Genomic DNA, 6026 nt, shown 5'->3' with positions numbered 1-6026 from the left:
TGAGACAAGAGATGCAAGCACCAAATCCTGAAGGGATAATAGCACAAGCCTCAGACACTTGCCTTCAGCTCTCAGTTGCAACAGCTATTTGTATCAGTAGGTTAGCATCAGATCCACCAGAAAAGAACTGCACCACTCAGAGACCATGGGTGCAGCTAGACCTGAAGTGTTAAGATAGACCAGAGGGAGGCTTCTGAAGGGTGAAAGGGAGACATCAGGGGATTTCGAGGTCACATTAAGCTTGGCTGATGGGACCCCACAATAATAAGTCACCTTCAGTATACAAGGAGACCAAGAATAAAGGCAGCTTCAGTATGTAAAGGAAAGCACAACAGATAAGTCTTGCAGAGAAAAGGAAGCAAAGTGGTCTCCTGGTCGCATCAAGGTGATTCTCCACTTCACATGCCCGAGTGGTTACTGAGTCGGCTGCAGAGTAGTGAAAGGAGGGATGTCTAGGCCATGAAAGTTCACCTGTCAGAAACTTCCAGGAAGGAAAGCTCACTCTCAGGGTTGATTAACCATTACTTTGCCAAAGGTCTCCGACACTTCTCAGTGTAGTCCTCGAAGTTACCATCAATTTGGCTAACATCTTGCTCCTCCAAAGCTGGCAGTTGGCTTCTGTGATGAGTCAAAAGGGCATCATGACTGATGATTATTACAGCTCCCTTGTATTCACTGATGACCTCCTCCAGAACATCAACAGACTCCATGTCCAAGTTATTGGTCAGCTCATCCAAGAAAAGGATATCAGGATATCAGGTCAGCTCTACAAACACAATCTGGGCTTTCTGCCCACCAGACAGTTTGCAAATCTGAATGGTGTGGACTTGACTCTCAAGACCAAAGTGGCCCAGGTACTTCTGGGCATCTTGGTAAGGCAGGTATTCAGTAGGTATCTCCTCCACGTGCAGCTGCTCTTGCTTACTGCTGGTTGAAGAAGCCAATTTTCAGCTGCAGTTTCTTTCTCATTTTCCCACAGGTCGGTATCAGCTTAGCCATAAGCAGCAAGAGCAAGATCTCTTCCCCATGCCATTAGGGGCCACAATGCAGATCCTTGAGTTCATGTTTATGCCAAAGTCCAGATTCTTAAAGAATGGTTTCCGTCCCTCATAGCCAAATGTCACACCATGCAGACTCAGCACAGGAGGGCTGAGTAGGAGAGAGGGGGTACAGGAAAGTGAAGCATCCAGGTATTCCTTGGGGTGCTTCAGGAGCTCAGGGGTCTCATTCTGTTTTTTTCTGTCAACATTACTGCTGCTTTTGAGTTAGAGCATCTTTTGTCTGCTTTTCTGCCTGCTTGGTTGGCTTGCTACCTGCCTTTACCTCCTTCAGCATTTTCTCTGGCTTGTCATACGGCTTCAGCAGTTCCTTCTGCTTCTGTTGGTACATATTCTTGAAGGTCATGTATGCCACTATGGTAATAGAGCTGTTGGGCATCAAGATGGATGATATCAGTACAAACATTGTCCAGGAATTCCTGGTCATGGAAGATAATCAGCAATGTCTTCTGTCAGTCCTGGAAGTAGTTATTGAGCCAGCTTACAGCACTGAGGTCCAGGTGGTTGGTGGGCTCATCCAATATCAGCAGGGTTGACTCCATAAACAGTGTCCTGGCAGGAAGAAACACATATGCCAGTCCCCTCAAGAACTTCTGGTTGGGCTAATTCTGCATTTCAGGGTTAAAGTCCAGATTGGCCAGGATCCACCATGCCTTGACCTCTTCAGCTGCTGCCCCTGTAGCCTACAACTCCTCATAAACCTTCTCTATCCTCTCAGCAGCTGTGTCATCTCCCTCTTCCAGCTGTCCCTGAGCCACAACTCCTCTTCCAATAGCTTCAGGTGCTTGATGTCAGCTTGAAGTATGGTCTGCACTGCTAGTGTCTCATCGGCGACATCAATGTGCTCACACAGCAGCACATTGACACTGGGCAGGATACTCAAGGCTCGGTTGGCAATGTGTGTGGTCTTTTCCTTGCAATTGGGCCCCACTAGCCCATAGTGGCAACGAACTACAAAGTACAGGTCTGCATTGACAAATAACTCCTTGCTGTGCACCAAGAGGCTGAAATTCTCCAGCTTAATGTCAGATGCATTTTCTAAAATGGCTTGGCAGGAGGACACCTCTGCCTGGGAGAAGTCATTTTCAGCAGCACTGACCACTTTTAATGAAGCCACCTGGTGTTCGTACTCCAAGTGTTTCTTCAGCTTTCTCTTCTTTTTACTAAGGTGAGCATATCGATCATCTGCTTTGGACTCCTCTTTTCATACTCCTCTCCTTCCTCTGAACCTTGTTCTGTTTTCTTGACCTTTTCCTTCCCTTCTTTGGGTGGCTTCTTTTCTTGTTTTTTGTTTTTTGTTTTTTTTTTTAACATGGGCAGGTACTGGGAATCGAACCTGGGTCCTCTGGCATCGCAGCCAAGCATTCCTGCCTGCTGAGCCACTGTGGCCCGCCCGGCTTCTTTTCTTTATTTCTTCTTCCTCTTCATCCTCCTCTCCATTACCAGAACAGCAAACTTATTTTTAAGCTTAGCCTTCCCCTTTATGCCCTTGAGCTCACACTGTTGCTCCTCAGTTACCACCTTATTGATCCAATTCTTCTCTGGCTTGGCAGGCTAGGAGAGTGTCTCTATTCTTCCTTCTTTTCCTCACTTTCATTCTGAATTAGGGCTGCAAAGATAACACCACCCTTGGTTTTCTTCCTTCCTCAGGGTATTGGGAAAGGTACCCATTCCTCCTCATTGCTGGCTGGCACCAAGAGCTTCCTAAGGTACTCCATGAGCTCTTCCTCTTCTCCATCATCATCCACATCCTTCTGCCAGCCTTTTCCTGGGTCTGGTTTCTTTTGTTGCTGCTCCTGCTCCTTCCCCTTGAACACCCTCTCTTATTCTTTACCTTCTTTGTTTATCTTCCACTGCTGGCTCTTCAAAGAGTATTTTTTTGGTCTTCTTGTCTGTCTTCCCTGTCTTCACCACTTCGTCTGTGAGTCTTGTAAGCTCCATCTCCAATCCATTCAGTTATGGTGGCTGTTGCTTGGGCCCCTTCGGCACCACGATGACAGTTATGGCTACTCTGTGCCCAGAATTATGTAAGTGGTCATACAACCCCAGTCAATTGTTGTTATGTGGAAATGTGGTTTGACTGATTTTCCTAGAAGATGGGTCATTGAGAATTATATTTGAAATAATTTTTATATTTTTGTAAATTCATTTTTTAAAATTATTCTGAAGATTGAAGATCTTCAGTGAGTAAGGGGGAACATCGTGAAGGCATTTGCCTGAGGAAAGGGTGTGGCCCTGGTTGCAAAAGCTGAGGAACTGAGAAGCAGAGAACCAAAGGCCCACCAGCTGATGCAAACAGCCTAACATGGAAGCCCAGAGCCCTCCGAAGTGCACAGTAAGTAAGCCAAGCTGTGTTCCTTGAAGGGGCTACCCTCATCAGAGCAGCCCGTACCCACAACTCACTGCACACTCCAAGCACTGGAACCCCATCACCCACCCACCCACGCTCCAAGCGCCCCAACCCACCAACTTCTTGCATGCTTCCCTGCCCCACAATCCCACCCCAAGCATGCAGTTATGTACTGGCAGGCAGTTGCCAGTACATAAAGACTGTTAGCACTAACCTTACCCAGGCTACACCTGCCGTCACCCCACATGGTCATGGGGCCCCATCCCAGCTCCGTGCAATTGTGCATCAGTTTACAGCCCTCCTGGATATGCGCATGTGCAAAGCCCCAAGTCATGCCCCCAGGTCTGGGCAAGCACTGACCTGCTCTTGTTGCTAATGGCTAAACTGACACCAACCCATGAGGAAATGAGAAAGAACCTGCAGCTGAAAATTAAAAGACACAAATTGGCAGAGTGGATTAAGAAATATAATCCAGGAAATGCAGATCAAGAATGCAATGAGATACCACCTCAAACCTATAAGAATGGCTGTTATTAAACAAACAGGAAACTATAAATGTTGGAGAGGATGTGGAGAAATTGGGACACTTATCTACTACTGGTGGGAACGTACAGTGGTATAGCTGCTATGGAAGACAGTTTGGCAGTTCCACAAAACTAAATAATAGTTGCCTTATGACCCAGCAATAGTACTACTTGGTATATACCCAGAGCTGCTGAAAGCACTGACACAGACAGTTGCACACTGATGTTCATAGCAGCATTATTCACAATTGCCAAAAGATAGAAATGATTCAAATGCCCATCAACAGAAGAGTGGATTAACAAAATGTAGTATGTATATACGATGGACTATTTTGTAGCAATAAGGCAAAATGACGTCCTGAAGCACATGACAAGATGGATGAGCCTTGAGGACATAATACTAAGTGAAATAAGCCAGACACAAAAGGATACTGCATGACTATTTTATGACCATGGTAAAGGTAAAATCAGAGGCTTGTAATATAGAATATAGGGGACTTAGAAGCTAGAAGTAGGTGAATGGTTAGCTAATGAGGTTAAAGTCAAATGCAAGGGAATAGATAGAAGTGAAGGCAGTCCTCTAGTGGATCTATAAGTAATATTACCATATTGAAGGTGAACAAGATTGAAAGGGGTTGTATAGACCAATGTGTCCCACTGATTAACACTAGAAATATAAAATAAGTTCTTGCAAGAACTACTTCAAAGGTATGACTCTTGTACAAAGATTGTGTGTTTATTGGTTTTCTTTCTCTTGGGAAATTGAAATTATCTAAAATTGAGAGTGTTGATGGACTGAGGACTTTGGGCACTATACATGATGTCTAGGATGCACTGACTGAGAAGTAGCTTGGGAACGATGGCAGATATATATGATCGAACATTGTGCTGCGACAAAAAGGAACAAAGTTGTGAGGCTTGCAACGATGTGTATGAACCTGTGGGACATTTGGGGAGGCAAAATAAGCCAGAAATGAAAGAACAATTATTGTATGATCTCCTTTAGAAAATGTTCATAAGAAAAGAAAGGCCTAGATTGTAAGCTCTTATAGCAGACACATTTAGTCTGGGGTGGTAATTATTATTTCTGGATTTTGAGAGGCTGTTTTATATATTTATAACCTGGTATTTAGAGATAAGAATGAAGCCAATCAGGTCGGGATTAAGGTAATTCAGAACACGGGGTAAGGTAGACATTGTCTATATTTTTAGAACCTCACTGATTCTTTGAGACAAAAGGAAGAAAGGTTTATTTTGTCTGACCCTAAACTTTCTGTAGCACATAATTTAATTCAACCTGTCTGGATAACTCATTTTAACAAATTGAAACACAGGGAGCCCATTATAAGTATGAGGGCCTGTAATCCTATATAGCTTAATGTAATGCCTAGATACATCATAGAATATATTAAGCAGATAATCAAAAAGTTATCAGTGTGGCGGGCCGCGGTGGCTCAGCGGGCAAAGTGCTTGCCTGCTATGCCGGAGGACCTCGGTTCGATTCCCGGCCCCAGCCCATGTAACAAAAACGGAGAAACAGAATACAATAAAACAAGAAAATGTTTAAAAAATGTTTCCCTTTCTTCCTTCCTTCCTTCCTTCTATCCTTCCTTCCTTCTCTCTGTCTTTCCTTAAAAAAAAAAAAAAAAAAAAGTTATCAGTGGGCAGGCTACAGTGGCTCAGCATACAGTTTCCCCTGCTATGCCAGAGACCCCATAATATGGGGTAGGGAGATGGAACCAGCTGATGTTCTGGAGAGGCTGGGCTCTCTAGGTTTCAGGATTTATCTGGTCCAGGGACCCATCCCTGGGTTTGATTCTCAGTGTCTGCCCATGCAAAAAAAAAAAAAAAATATATATATATATATATATATGCAAAGTCCCTTGAGGGATGGGAGAAAAAATATGAAACTATTAAACTTTACCATCAGGAAATCCTCCAATACTGTGTCAAACATTAGGGACACCAAATCAATAGGCCAAGCCCTTGATCTTGAGGCTTACTCTTGTGAAGCTTATGTAGGAAGTGGAGAAGCTTAGCTATAGGCATGCCTAAGAGTTACTTCTGAGGACCTCTTTTTTGCTCAGATGTGGC

The 6026-nt window shown here is 44.2% G+C and overlaps 1 pseudogene; it reads right to left on the bottom strand.

The window, feature by feature from the left end:
* Positions 1-504: 504 nt before the first annotated feature.
* On the bottom strand, positions 505-3742 carry LOC143686888 (ATP-binding cassette sub-family F member 1 pseudogene; annotated as a pseudogene).
* Positions 3743-6026: the final 2284 nt, after the last annotated feature.

The sequence above is a fragment of the Tamandua tetradactyla genome, chromosome 6 (assembly GCF_023851605.1).
Source record: "Tamandua tetradactyla isolate mTamTet1 chromosome 6, mTamTet1.pri, whole genome shotgun sequence".
NCBI classification, from domain to species: Eukaryota; Metazoa; Chordata; class Mammalia; order Pilosa; family Myrmecophagidae; genus Tamandua; species Tamandua tetradactyla.
Note: the sequence above shows the minus strand (reverse complement) of the source record. Positions and strands in the feature narration are given on the sequence as shown.